This window comes from Palaemon carinicauda, chromosome 31, assembly GCF_036898095.1.
Source record: "Palaemon carinicauda isolate YSFRI2023 chromosome 31, ASM3689809v2, whole genome shotgun sequence".
Classification (NCBI taxonomy): Eukaryota; Metazoa; Arthropoda; class Malacostraca; order Decapoda; family Palaemonidae; genus Palaemon; species Palaemon carinicauda.
Genome location: NC_090755.1, coordinates 87120909 through 87136834, shown reverse-complemented (window position 1 = coordinate 87136834; position 15926 = coordinate 87120909). Strand labels below are relative to the sequence as shown.

The following is a 15926-nucleotide window of genomic DNA, read 5'->3' as shown; positions in this document are numbered from 1 at the left end:
TGTCAACATACATTCAAAACATTAGAAATTTGATGTTAATTAGCAAGGCTAGAGATCCAAATACATTTACTTGATACATATCATTAATACTTCCCAAACAAGTGCAAAAAGTACCTTGTCTTGCCTACTTACATAAATACAACCAAGCCTATAATGACCTAAGCAACCAGCTGAGTTTATAAAACTGAAATTATGATAAACATTAGAGTTTACAGTACACTTCCAAGTTTCAAAGTAAGAAGTATATTTATGGGACTGAAAAGCTGAACTAGTTAGTCTAGCTTTGAGAGAATAGAAATAGGAAGAACTAGAGGGGTACTCAGTAGAGTGCAGACCTACGCCACAACAGCTTATTTCTCGACCTCGACCTTAGCATGTATTAATTGGCGTGGATTTTTATACACTCAAAATATAAACCAAGTTTGAAGTCTCTAAGACAACGATGTTCAAACTTATGGCTGATTACGTGAATTGGACATTTTGCTTAACCGTGACCTTGACCTCCTAAAATCAATCATTTCCAGCTTTTTACATAAGTTAATCCCTGTAAGTCTCATTACTCTACGATTAAAATTTCAGGCAGGAAGCTGTTCATAAACATACACACACAAACAGGGGGTAAAACATAACCTCCTTCCAACTTTGTTAGCGGAAGTAATAAGTTCCTCATTGCTGTTCATATGACCAAATAGTCAAAAGGGTTGCTTTCTCCTTTGACAATAAGGAACAGTATAAACTGGTTTAAGCAAAGGAGGAACTGCTAGTTCTACCCTTAAGTATTCCTGATGTGTACCAAACCCTTTGTACAATACTGAATTTAAGGTTTTGAAGAGAAATTACTAGTGTTATTTAAAATGGTGCCTACTTAAATCCTACGGTCAAGTCTCAACAATTTATTCACCTATAGTTTATATGTGCAAAGATTTCATGTAAAACACTTGTGCCACCTTTCCACAAAATTATTTGAGGCCAATTAGGCAAAATAAATTACTTTTCAATCTCTCATGCCCTGATCTTGTCTAAGAATATCTAGTTACTTTTATTCCTTCAATGACTAAATGATTGTCCCTTTGAATATAATCCAAAACACTTTTGCCTTCTCAAATTTATGAAGCAACTAAAGCTACAGAACTTATTAGGCATGCAAAGTTTTATAAGTACTAGGTACCTTCATAATTGTATAACTGGAAAAAATCAAAAGGTCAAATTTTAATGATATGAGAAATCAATAATTCTTTATGTTAGCCATTGGTTACAATACTTAGCTTAATATTTTTTTGCTTAAAAAAATTCCTTTAATATATCCATTCATCCTTAACTTTGTTAAAATACAATGCGCAATAGTTTGGTGAAGCACATTGTCTTTTGATTGCTGAAAAAAAAAAAGAGTTTAGACATCACAAATTTTAAGTAATTTGTATTTTTCCTAACAGTACTTAACTCGAACTACTTTCTTAGGAGTATCTGGGATCTCCTCCCAACCGACCAGAATTTTATGTAGTTTCCCCTATCTCCGTTTTCTATAGTGGGTACCTCTGGGCAGATGAATACACGCCATGAGGTGACCCGGGGTCAAAGAGCATGCTAAGCCAGGTCTCGACCACCAGTAAGTTTCTGGTCGCGACGTGATTAACATCTCGCCGCGCTCTCTTCACCCAGTGCGACCCTTTGTGTCTCCACGCGGCCCACTTAATCTGAAATATGTACTGTACATAAGAACTTACTCAATTAGCACACTGAAGGCTGTACAAAACTTACACTATAAAGACTTTAGGTAAATGGAAATCAAATACTGTACTGGCAGAAAAAATAATGACTTTACATAATAACACTTTAATACGCAAAAGGCGAGATATGGTATTTTTAGTTTTTTAAAATACTGAAAATACAGAACTATACATTCTGCAAATTCTTGTGTCATATTGGATTTGAAAGTTTTCGGAAAAAATCATAGCAAGATTTCTGACCAAGGAACATAAGTATGTGAAAAATTTTAAGCAACACAAAACAGCCATGCTCTCGGCAAGATGAGAAACAAAGAAGGAAAAAAAAGAGCATATTGCTTCACAGATTCAGGATGATCTTTCACTAATACAGTGGTGGCCGAAATGGTAACGTCCCTGTCTGGTGAACGCCAGACTGAGGTTCGAGTACCACTCGAACTCGTTAGTTCCTTTGGTCGCTGCAATCTCACCATCCTTGTGAGCTATGGATGGGGGGGACCTTATAGGTCTATCTGCTGACTCGTCAGCAGCCATTGCCTGGCTCTCCTTGGTTCTAGCTTGGGTGGAGAGGAAGCTTGGGTGCTGATTATATGTACTGTATATATGGTCAGTCTCTAGGGCATTGTCCTGCTTGATAGGGCAATGTCACTAACCCTTGCCTCTGCCATTCATGAGCGGCCTTTAAACCTTTACACCATCAATCCTTATTAAGGTAAAATTCCTAAAACAACAGATACTATTTTGAGGGAATTCTTAACATTATTCACAAAGCTAAAAAAGGCATTGGTTTTGTATTCCATAGTAGTTATGATTTCAGCGAGACTATAGAAAATTTACATAACCAGCTACTGATCTGGAGACCATACTAAAACCATTCACAAGTAGCTACACTACTTTATTAATTACTACTTTTCCAAATAAACATACCTGTTTTTTTTCATAACTCAGAACTTTGTAAAGTAGTCCAGTCATAAGAGAAATCTTCTTTGGCTTATTCTTTCCAAGAAATTTTAAGCTTGAATAGTTCATCTTCACATCCTTCTATCGACAATCTTCCTGTAAAATAGAAGCGCAAAAATTAATATGAATTAGCAAGCTTACTGAATCTAACAGCATCATGTTTAAGGAAAAATAATGCACTAAATACCAGAGTTTAATAATTAAAACTAATACTGCTTACACTTACTTTATCAGTTATTTCTTAGCTCAAGCCTCTTACACAATTAGCTTTTAAAGTTTCACTTTTGCATAGTCATTTCACGTCTTGCATTTCTAAGATATAATAGAACAGAGTATAAATGTGACAAAGGTTCAAACTTATGCTATAGTGGTTCACTTTATCTATTTTTGCTCTCCATTGGAAGTTTCTCACAATTCTGCCTTTTTTCAGGTAAAGCTGATCTGATTAGGGTGGCCTCAACACAACAAAGATTGAGACCCCAGCGCCAATAGGCGAGGACGTGGTAGCGTGTGCACTAATATTTGGGAAGTTCCAGACATCCTTCTAAGGAAGGTTACACAAGAGATGGAGCACTGTGTAAGGATATCGTCATTTCAGCCTTCAAAAGTCCTATGTTGGATGTAGGCCTTACCCAGGTTCCTCCACAGACTTCTAAGGATATAATTAATGTGAAAAGGGGGTTCATGGACCAATATTTTGGATGCTGTCAAAACATGCAAAAAGTCTAATCCCCCTCTGATCCTATCAGACTCCTAAGTCCATAAAATCTCTGCTAACACTGACAGGACCAGTTACCAATGGAGAGGACTTGAGTTATAACTTTCACAGGGGCCAAAGAATTCTTAGCTACTCCAGCAGGCGCAGTCATCAGTACGCCAGAAAAAGTCTCGCTTGAGGAAGGGACATTTGCTTCCCAAAGTTCTTCTCCCTGGTTGGACGGAGCAACTTGATCTCTCGACAGGTTTTTGCATTTCTAAAACTGCCAGTTCTCATGGAGGTTGCTAGGAGGAATTCTAGCAGTTTTATCTCGAGACAAGGAAAAACACCCCCAAAAGGTTGACTCAGTGTCAGACAAACATCTCCCCAGAGTCTGCTAAAATTTGCTCACTCGTCTAGGGGATGAGGAGGCCTTGACCCTGGTTGTAAGTAGAGTGAACATTCTTGTGAAAACTTGAGGGGTTGAGCGTAGGCTGGAGCCTCGCACCTTGTACTGGCAGACTGACACTGAAAGGATGACTCTAGGTATAACCATAGAGGATGACCTTGCGATAACCAGTGGTCAAAGTTACTGATTTTGAGTCAACGGAAGGGGAAAAGCCAAGGGAAGTGTCACCTCACTCGGAGGACTAGGGCCATGAAGGATTAAACCCTGGGGTCTTCTATCAGCCTCCTCCCCTAGTAAGGCGGGTGAGAGGGATGCCCCGCTGTCGACAGATTGTACAAGCAACCATTCCAGGTAAAACTTAAGTTTTCCCTTCCTATTCCCTCGGAAGCCAAGACAGACTCTGAGCTACCAGGTCAGCTAACTACCCAGTAGGGCAGCCAGCACCACACGGGGATTGTGTCTATTATCAAATCCCAAAGGGTTGGATGGTTCAGTTAAAAGGAACCAGGATCATTTGACCTCCAAGCGGAAGATAAATTCTCACCAGAGTGCCTGAGGGAACAGAGTGGTTGCTTGACAGGTATATATTACAAGTCGAACGCATTCATGTTCTGCGATCAGTTGGAAGCAACTGTCTCTGAAAAGGGATGATGAATCTTGTCAACCAACTGCCTTTGCTGGAATGTTAGGGGGTCGTGTAGCCTATGTCCACTTACAGATCGGTAAGCACCAGAGTAGACCAGTTATCGCTAGTGGATAACGGCACCCCTAGTTACTCGCTGTCAAGCAAACTCTCTGTCACAAGCAACTACTTTCGGAGGACAAAATCAAGACATATCTTAGTCACATTAGTCGGTCAGGTAGTTGTATGCATAATTCTGTTACGGACAAGTAACCCAGATAGAAAAATATTCCTATACATACGGAATGTTTCCTCCAATCTTACGGCAGAAATACCCTGTGACGGGTACCGTAGGGCAGAAAGAAAATCCAGGTGCGAACGAACGATTCGTTGCACCAGATTCTTGATTGGAAAACATCGATAAATGTTCACAAATGAGATCTCCTTCCTAATGACAGGTATCCCTTATGATGGAATGAAGGAGGAGCCCCGTTGAGACTAGACTACCTATGTCGAGGTTGGAGCCCTCGCTACTCCTCACGAGAGTGCATTCGGCCGCGAGGGTATTACATACAACTGGCAAAGCCAACAGCCTTTGTCATCAGTATTAGCTTGCTTGTCTGCATGTGGGTGTGTCAAATTGTAACTTCTCTGCTCAGGGTAAGTGCTCGTACGTGAGTTAGAGCATCACCTACATGTTTTAAGGTTGTGAGCACCAGAGGTAGCTCACTAGCTCACAGAGTTGCTTGCGGGAATGTTGTGTGCGTGACGAAGTGCAACATCATTGCTCTAAAGAAAATGGAGTTTTTATGATAAAACAAAGTTTTATGAATACTTACCTGGCAGTTATATATATATATAGCTTAAGTCTCTGACTTCCGGCAGAATTTATTCGAAAATCGCGGCAACCGCCTTGTGGTGGTTGTGCGGTTAGGTGGTTAACAACCCTTACAGGATGGTACCTGGAATCATTCCCGTTTTCTGCTCCTCAGATCATCTTTGCCCGACCTGTCTCCTGAGGGGAGGTGGGTGGGCTTTAAAATATATATATAACTGCCAGGTAAGTACTCATAAAACTTTGTTTTATCATAAAACTCCATCTTTATGGATAGTACTTACCTGGCAGTTATATATAAATTCACACATTTGGAGGAGGGAAACAGACAGTAAACATCGTTGGGAAACAAGAGAGTTGTTGGAGAAAACGCACCTTGATTCCTTACCTGCTAAGGTAGCTGACTTCAAAGGTTACTGCCTCTAGAGTCGCTTTCCTTTAGGAGTGTTCAGCCAGGAGTAGACCTGCTATGCTGCAAACAACTCAATCGAGTCTGTCAAAGGGGGTAAGACCAACAACTTGACTAGTCTTCAGAAACTACCTTTGCCCCACAATAATAAAAACCTGCAACCTTACTAAAACTAACCACCTAACCTTGCAGAATAGATATAAACTATCTATATAGACTGAGGGAACCGTACCACAAGACGAAGTCCTCAGACAATCATAAAAACACAAACCCTCATACATACATACAAACTAAGGTTGAGTGGGGGTAGTAACTCCTTTGCCTAATACAGAAGCCGCAGCTACGTCTGGGCCCAAGGTAAAACACTTGTCAAAGTCTACTCTCACCTCTCTCAGGTAATGAGAAGCAAAGACAGAGTTGCTCCTCGAGAACGTTGCATCCATGATTTGCCTCACCGACATATTTTTCTGATATGCCAGTGAGGTAGCAATGGCTCTCACTTCGTGAGCCCGTACTTTCAACAGGGCGAAGTGTTCCTACTCACATAAGAGGTGGGCTTCCCTAATAGTCTCCCTCAGGAAAAAGAACAAAGCATTCTTTGACAGGGGTTTTTGTGGATCCTTCACTGACCACCATAACGAACTGGATGCACTTCTTACGTTCTTAGTGTGAGCCAAATAAGCTTTGAGGGCCCTAACCGGGCAGAGAAGTCTTTCCTGCTCTTGACCCACTAGGTTCGTGAGGTTAGGGACCTCAAACATCCTAGGCCAGGGTTTCAAAGGGTTCTCGTTCTTAGCGAGAAAGTCGAACCTTAAGGCACAAACCGCTCCATTCTGGTTGAAGCCTACCCGCTTCTCAATCGCCTGGACCTCGCTGACCCCTTTTGGCAGTCGCTAGAGTCACAAGGAAGATGGTTTTCTCTCGAAGAGAAGCTTGCGAGATAGGTTAAAATTTTTTGGAGCACAAAAACTTTAACACCACATCCAGGTTCCAAGATGAGGGTCTTAATTGTACCTGTTTCGTCGTCTCAAAAGACCTAATGAGGTCCTGCAAATCTTTATCTTGGGACAACTCTAGGCCTCTATGCCTAAAGACAGTCGAGAGCATACTCCTGTATCCTTTGATGGTAGATACAGCCAGCTTAGCATCCTGTCTGAGGTACAATAAAAAGTCTGCAATATGGCTCAGAGAGGTAGTGGTCGAGGAAATTTTTTGCCGCCTGCACCAAGCTCTAAAGGTCTCCCACTTAGACTGGTAGACTCTTTGTGACGAGATCCTCCTTGCTCTGGCAATAGCTTTCGCCGCTTGTGCTGAAAAGCCTCAAGATCTAACAAGCTTCTTGACAGTCTGAAGGCAGTCAGTTTGAGAGCGAAGGGGTTTTGATGATATCTCTCGAAGTGGTGCTGTCTGAGAAGATCTGGACTTGCCGGGAGTCTTCTTGGGAAGTCCATCAGCATGCCCACCACTTCCGTGAACCATTCCCTTGCAGGCCAGAATGGAGCCACTAGGATCATTCGCGAATTTTCTGACTACCAGATTGATGATCTTGAACGGGGGGAAACGCATACATGTCCATCTCCGTCCAATCTATCAAGAAGGCTTCCACTGCTACCGCTTCCTCGTCCGGGACTAGGGAGCAGTAGTTGGGGATCCTCTTGTTCAAGTTGGAGGCGAAAAGGTCTATTACAGGTCTGCCCCACAACTTCCAGAGGCTCTGACAGACTTGCGGGTTGAGAGTCCACTCTGTGGTAAGAACTTGTCCCCTCCTGCTGAGCATGTCTGCCCTGATGTTTCTTTTCCCTTGAACAAAGCTCGTCAACAGCCGAGTCCTGTTCTCGCTCGCCCAAAGGAAAAGCTCTCTCGCTGTTCTGAACAGAGAGGGGGAGTGAGTTCCCCCTTGTTTCCTGATGTACGCGAGAGCTGTGGTGTTGTCCGAGTTGATCTCCACAGTCTTCCCTGACACCGAGGTTCCGAAGGCTTTTAGCCCCAACAGAATGGCTATCAACTCCTTCCTGTTGATATGCCAACTGACCTGACTTCCTTCCCAAACGCCTGAGACCTTGTTCCCTAGTGTTGCTCCCCACTCTGACTCAGACGCGTCTGAGAATAACACTAGGTCGGGGTTCTTCTTGTACAAGGAGATCCCTTCTCCTAACAGAGCTGGGTCCAGCCACCACATCGAAAGATCCTTGATCTCTGTCGGAATGGGAAAGGAAAAGGAGTCCTCCTGGGTCTTCCTGTTCCATACCTTTGCGAGGAAGTGTTGCAGAGGTCTCATGTGCAGTCTCCCCAACGAGACAAACTGCTCTAGGGAGGATAGAGTTCCCAGCAAACTAATCCACTCCTTCGCTGAGCATTCCTGCTTTTTTTAAAAATCTTTTGACTTTCTCTAGGCACCTGGTCTGCCTTTCCTGGGAGGGAGAAGCCCAAAAAAGAATTGAATTCAGAACTATCCCCAAATAGAGAATAGTCTGATTCGGTTCAGTCTGAGACTTCTCCCTGTTGATGATAAGTCCCAGGTCCTGAGTCATCGTATACGTCTTCTGTAGGTCCTCCAGACATTTTTCTTTCGACTATGATCAAATCAGCCAGTCGTCCAGATAGAAGGATACCCTTATCCCCTCCTGATGTAACCAGCCTGCCACGTTCTCCATTAGCCCGGTGAAAACTTGAGGAGCCGTGCTGAGCCCGAAGCAAAGTGCCCTGAATTGAAAGCACTTGCCCTGAATCACAAATCTCAGATATTTCCTTGAAGTCGGAAGAATGGGGATGTGAAAATAAGTGTCCTGCAGGTCGAGAGATACCATCCAGTTGCCTGGACGAACTGCTACCAGCATGGACCGAGTCGTCTCCATGGAGAACTTTGTTTTCTCCACGAAGGCGTTCAGAGAGCTGACATCAAGGACTGGTCTCCATCCACCCGAGTTCTTGGGAACCAGAAACAGGCAATTGTAAAAGCCTGGGAAGGTAAGGTCCCGAACTGGCTCTATTGCTCCCTTGACCAACATCTGGTCGACTAGCTCCAGAAGAGCCTCTTGGTTCCCCGTGTCGGCGTACTGCGCTACTAAGGCTAGGGGAGTGTCTGAGAGAGGAGGCTTCTTTAAAAGGGGGATCTTGTAACCTTCCTTGATGACCGAGAGGGACCAGGTGTCCGCCCCTCTCCTCTTCCAAGACTGCCAAAAAAGTGAGTCTTGCCCCTACTGTTGACTGGAGGACTTCCATCTCATTTCTTGGATCGGGGCCTAAACGAACCTCTGCTGGTCCTTGGCGCTGACTCTTGTCTCCTCTCCCTGAAATCCGCTCTTGAGGAAGCCCTACTCCGAAAGGGCTGCTGGAACTTAATCTCTTCCTTCTTCAGAGGAGCAGGAGTGACAGGCAAAGGCTTTCTAGCAGACCGAGATAAAAGGTCCTGAGTAGCCTTTTGTGCCAGAGAAAGGGAGATATCTCTGACCAGAGCTTCAGGAAAGAGATGGTGTGACAGAGGGGCATAAAGCAGTTCCGACTTCTAGGCAACAGTCACCGACCTAGAGGTGAAGAGCACAACAGGGCCCTCTTCTTCAAGACCCCTGCTGAGAAAAGGGAAGCCAACTCATTAGCCCCATCTCTTAGAGCTTTGTCCATGCAGGACATGATACTCGTCAGATCCTTCGTTACTTCCAGAAGTTCTGTCTTCCTGGGCAGAGTCCCGAGAGACCAGTCTAGGAAGCTAAAAACCTCGAAAACCATGAAAATTCCCTTGACGAGGTGATCAAGTTCCGACATGGACCACATCACTTTGGCAGACTTCAGAGCATGTCTTCTTGCAGAGTCCACAAGACCAGAGAAGTCACCTTGGGAGGAGGCAGGCAATCCTAGACCCAATGGTTCCCCCATCTCATACCACATACCAGCCTTGGAAGCGAGTCGAGATGGAGGGAAAGAAAAGGTGGTCTTGACTGCTTGCCTCCGGTCCTTCATCCAATCACCCACCTTAACGAGCGCTTTCCTGGCAGAAATTGAAAGCTTCATCTTGATGAAGGTCGAATGCTTTGTAGCCTTCTTCCTGGTGAATTGTGACTGAGGAGAACGAGTAGCCGAAGGTTGGAATTCTTCCCCATATACTGTAGTTACAAAAGGGAGCGACACAGAACTTTATACTCGCTAGCAGAGTCGGTAGGTTTCTCTTCCTCTTCCGATACATCATCGAATTCCTGATCAGGTTCTACATCTTGAATAAGGGGGCTGCAAGCAGCCTGGCACCGAGAGTTGCTTGCGTCCTGGCGCCGAGCGTAGGTGTCGTCCTGGCGCCTAGAGAAGGAAGCGTCCTGGCGCCGAGCGCTGCTATCGTCCTAGCGGCGAGAAGAGGTATCGTCCTGATGACGAGAAGCGGTATCGTCCTGAATAGGCAGGCTGCATTCGTCCTGATAAGGCAGGCTGCATTCGTCCTGCTGCCTAAATCGCGAGGCCGAATCGTCCTGGAGCTTCAAGCGAGAAGTGGAATCGTCCTGGCGCCGAGGGCAAGAGGCAGTATCGTCCTGGCGCTGAGGGCAAGAGGCAGTATCGTCCTGGCGCCGAGGGCAAGAGGCAGTATCGTTCTGGCGTCGAGAGCAAGAGGCAGTATCGTTCTGGCGCCGAGAGCGAGAGGAAGTAACGTCCTGGCGTCGCGCCGATGAAGAGGGTGCGCGGTGTCGTACGGCCGACGAAGTGCGTAGAGGTTCCCTTGGAGAGGCACTTCGTTCCCTCCTAGAAGACTATCTCTTAACCGGCAAAGAGACATCCTTACGTCTGTCGGACTGGGAAGGAGGGCGGCTGAAAGCTTGCACTAACGATGAAAGCTGTTCCTGCATAACCGCCATGAAAGCTTTAGCAACTTCTGCTGGTTCTCGCGGTTCCGAAGGAGGCGGCTGTTTGGGAGCGCTGGTAGCAGAAGCAGGAAGTTTAGCAGGTTTAACTGGGCTAAGGACTCTCGGTTTCGTTCCTTTAACAGGAACAACATCGAAGTCGTCCTCAGAAGGTTCAAGTTCTCAGCTACTCGAACCGGGAAAGGGAGAGCGAGACTGCACATCCCGGTCCCACCTTCTCTTCGTCGGTCTTGACGATTCATATTGCCACTTGCGTCTGGGAGAAGGATCAGGTGAAGACACTAACGTATTCGACACGCCTTTTCTACGGCAGCCAAGAGCAGCCTGGGAGGTCGCAACAGGACTGTCTGAGGAGACGACTGACCGAGGATAAGCACCTCTCACCCCCTTTCGGCTGTCGACGTACCTTCTCCCTTGGTCCTGGGAGCTTGGTAGAGGTCTAGACCTAGGGGTATGACAGGTTCGATCAGCCGCCACCTCCACTGCACTTTCACAAGCACTAATACCCCTTTCACCCTTACTTTTAAAGGCTGCAAGTTGTGTTTTAATGGCCTCCAACTCAGCAGCCATCCTGGCATACCGAGGGTCATCCGCAGGCGCAGATCATGCAGAAGGGGCAGGAGTTACTACCTCAAGGGAAAGAAACTACTTCCAAAGAGGAAACAAAGGGTCAATAGAAATATCTATATTAGCTTCACTAGCAGACTTTGACTCTGATTTAGCTCTAACTATCGAGTTCTAGTTTGCGCACATAACGCATCATAGCTAACCAATCATCTTCATTTAAACCCTCGCATTCCTTGCACCTATTATTTAGTGCACATTAAAACCCCCTGCAACCCATACAAACTGTGTGAGGGTCAACCGACAATTTCGGTAACCTCACCTTGCATACATCACTCGCACATACACGAATATGAAGTTTTTCACTCATGATTAACAAAGCAAAAAGTATACTAATAATAACAAAACACGATTGCCAATTCCCCAAAACAGTGTACTTCACCAAACGAAGACCAAAACAGCGATGTAGGGAAAGCGATTCGAAAAACTCTTAATGGCGGACCAACGATGTTGTCGATCCAGCCGGCAGAGATGATCTGAGGAACAGAAAACGGGAATGATTCCAGGTACCACCCTGTAAGGGTTGTTAAACACCTAACCGCACAACCACCACAAGGCGGTTGCCGCGATTTTCGAATAAATTCTGCCGGAAGTCAGAGACTTAAGCTATATATATATAACTGCCAGGTAAGTACTATTCATTAAAATGATTGTTGACTAGCCCCAGCACTGAACATGTTCGTGAGCGTGCATATGCCTACGAGGAGCTCATGCAGCTAGCGAAGCGATCACAGTTCATACCTTTGTCAGTGGTAGGCAAGTGCACACCCATTTCAGGAGTGGCAATACCTAGTTACCGGTACAAGTTCTATTAAAATGCAATTAACACATTACGATAATGAACTATTACCAGCTATTTACATTACTGTACCTATAAAGCAACTTAGGAAACTGAAGAATATGAAAAGCACGATTGATTAATAAGAGGTATTACAACCAAGATGGGATTGCCGATGTACAGATTAAGCTACGACTGCTTCACAGAATAACTTCCAAAATTTGAGCGATGACAATAATAATTGGATGGCCCAAAGACAAGAAATTTGGGATAAATCACAGTCAACAAATAAGTGTCTAAACTAGTTAAGTATCGATTTGAGAGCTTTCAAATATGCAGCCTGAAGTTCACAGCAAACCCCGCATTCTATAGATGACTGGGGGATACTAGATTTTCATATAGTTTTAAAAAACTGTCGAGTTTTACGAGTATTCAACAATGATAACTACGCAGTATAATTCAAGGAATTAAAGAATATATAAGAAAAAAATCGGGGTGTATATATGATAGCAGCCACTTGTATGCGAGATGACGGCCGATTAAGAATATGACAGTGTGAGGTAACGCTCCCTTAAGTAAGTAGGTAAGGACACGTTTGTAAGTTAGGTTAGCTGGATTAAGTTTAAGTTAAGTGGTGTTCTTGTGCAGAGAGGTTTGCAGAAAAACCGACAAGAAAAGGGGAAGAAAATTCCAACTCTGCACGTAGAAGGAACGGTAATTTTTTTATTGTATTACAGGGTGAGATTTCAAACAGAAAATATATGTTTTCCTATAGTAAATAACGTGATTTAACCGAATTTGCTGTTCATTTCAATCGGAAACAAACAGATCAACCAATTCGGCTAACTTTAAGTTGCACGGTGTCACTTCTCTTACGAATGTACTGCGAACGATAACATTAGCAACGTTACCAATAATACAGTGTTACCAACGTTGACGTATGGTACACAGAGTTACCAATGGCACGCTGACATTACTAACGATAGCAATGATAGATATTTCCATACGAATTTTAAATAATTTCTCCATATACCCAATATATAAAAAGTACAAAGAGGGCACAGAACCTAACAAACCCACCTAACCTAGCCTAGTAGTATGACAGGTCACAAAATAACATTTGATCTACATCGGACGTTGGCAGCACTGGTTACTGTATTTTTTCATGACACAATCTTTGCAACGACGCCTCCAAAGTTTATTAAGATATACTGTTTTGTATTTTCCTCCGGTTATTATAATTTCAAGAAGGTAATAAATAGAGAAGAAAAGGCTTGTTTTACGTTTATATATCGATTCCCCAGTATGTTTTCCCCACCCAAAACCCCGAGTTCCATAGGGGGTCCCCCATTATCGAAGGATATAGATGTATATTTATTTCTGAAACTATCAATTTGAGACGGGAACGTGTCATTTTCGAAGAGAGCGTAATTTATTCTATAAGAAACAGTAGTTTTTTTCCTAGGTTACACTACCATGGAATAATATACAATGAAACCAAAAATTCTAACTCTCTGCACGCGGAAGGGAACTGGCCGCTGATATGCAAAGGCTCCAAAAAAGTCCTATGGGCACTGCAACGTACTAAAACTTCAGTGCAAGTTTAGTCTACTCTTTAAATCTCACTCACTCGCTTACTCATTAATTTTATTTTTATTGCCTATAACATCTGGAATAGACTAAACACAGCGAGAAATAGCCGAGGGAAGAGACCTGGTCTGTCTAATACGGTTTGAAAGTACTTTCATTAAATAAACTTCGTTTACAATACTCAATACTCACATACTTATAACAAATACTTCTTTTTTCTTTACTATATTTGTTTCACTAACTAAAAATAATCCAACTATTTTCCGTTTTTGAATATTTGTTTACATCCTTCGTACTTTTTAACCGGGCGCTTGGTGCCACCGCCGTTTAAAAGTATAAAAACAGTAATGCTTCTTAATGGTAATGTTTCGCTTTATCAGGGTTAAACATTTACATTCTATATAACTGAATTATCTTAGCTATATAGGTAGATATATGGTAAGCTTGTAGCAGAGGGACAGGCCATTACAGGTCTATATAGGCAGTACATAGCATACGAGTTCCTTCTTGGTTCCTAACTGTTTACTCAACAAAATAAGTTTGTCACTATCGCAAAATTGGTGCAAAGCTTCTAAGCTTAAATATATTATTGTAATTAAGCTTATTTCCCCCATACCATAAACTACACTATTAATGAAAATCTTTATCTACCTTGAAATCTGTTGGGATAACTTAAAATTTAAAACAATACCAATTTTGGCAACCTGGTTATGGTCAGTTTGAACTTTTTAAAACTTCTTTCGTATGCATTGCCCTACTTATGTATATGAATTGACACCAGCTAGGGTTTTGCAACATACCTACGCTAATGTTTCATTAACTGTCTTAATTTTGGCCATGAAAATAAACGTTCTGTATCATCATCATCTTTGCATAGGTCACATACATCATCTGTGTATTTTCCCCTGAAATTTAAGTATTTAACCTTGCCTTCATTACAAGAATTGCCTTATATCCATATACATTTCCCGGATTTGAGGCCTTGAAAATTCCCTAAATGCTGGTCAAAAACTAACGATAGAATAATTTCGGATGCAATTTAAAAAATACACAAATATATAGAAAAACAGAGAGAAAGACAGAGACAGGGTAAGGAGGTGGGGTGGAGAAAACGCAAGCCAGTGATCTGTGGAGATGTGGCACCTATCTGGGAATCCGTTTAAAACCAGGTGTCATCACATATCAGTCATTTTTCACTGCGTTGAGTATATTTTTACTGTCTTGTTGGTTGGGAGGAAGAAAGACCAGGATATACAACATGCTGCAAAGGAAATGTGTTTTGGGATAAAGTTATTCATAATTCTGTAATTAATTTCAATAGTCACGAGAGAAAGAATCCAAACTAATGTACTTTAGCGAAAATATAAATTGACTAATCTCTCATACATAATTTAGACTTAGTTCTCTCTCTCTCTCTCTCTCTCTCTCTCTCTCTCTCTCTCTGTGTATACACACACACACACTGTATACACACACACACACATATATATATATATATATATATATATATATATATATATATATATATATATATATATATATACACACATAAATACATTCATATACATACATGCACATACGAACATACATACATCGTATGTATATATATATATATATTATATATATATATATATATATATATATATATATATATATATATATATATATATATATATATATATATATATATATACATGTACACATATATAAACATACATACTCATTATATATATATATATATATATATATATATATATATATATATATATATATATATATATATATATATATATACATACAATGTGTGTGTTTTACATCTACTGTATGTCAGTTATATTTCAATTTTGAAACATTTGTTCGAATTCTGGCCCGAGCCAAAAGCACTTTTCCTAAACAGTATTATACATACACACAACGCATAGCCTATACTGTACATACTGAATCTTACAGCATTTCAGTGTCCATAAAAGTTATGCAATGCCCAGTCTGTATGGCTATGTATCTTAATAGATTGTTTACCAATAGCATTATATTCCATTAATTTTAGAGTATTGGATTAAAAGCTCATGATAAAGACGAGTGGCGAAATCTAACAGAGGCCTTTTGCGTCAATGGACGTAGGAGGAGATGATGATTATTATTTTAACACCTGTTGTCATGATTGGATTACGTGAAATGTTTACTTTCATTAAGTTCATATGTTCAGGTGGGAGGGGGGGGTGAGAGAGGCAAGATTGACCGGTGTATAAAAAAAAAAAAAAAAAAAAAAAAAAACACCAGGTAGGGTATTAACTTAAATTAAAAATGGTTCACTGTACATTATCAATTATGTGATTTATGATTACATTACGTCTATATCAATACATTTGATTGAAATAATTTAACAAAACAAGGCAGGCTTATAAACGTCGGAAGTAAAGGCTGTATTAACACCTGT

At 42.0% G+C, this 15926-nt stretch overlaps 1 long non-coding RNA gene across 1 annotated transcript in view; it reads right to left on the bottom strand.

Moving 5' to 3' along the window:
• Positions 1–1446: 1446 nt before the first annotated feature.
• Positions 1447–15926, bottom strand: part of LOC137625049 (uncharacterized) — a 98658-nt gene continuing 84178 nt past the window's right edge. Inside the window, exons 2-3 of the long non-coding RNA XR_011040818.1 lie at positions 2652–2780; positions 1447–1694 (exon numbers count right to left, since the gene is read on the bottom strand). This is a non-coding gene — a long non-coding RNA (uncharacterized lncRNA). The remainder of the gene's footprint in view (positions 1695–2651; positions 2781–15926) is intronic.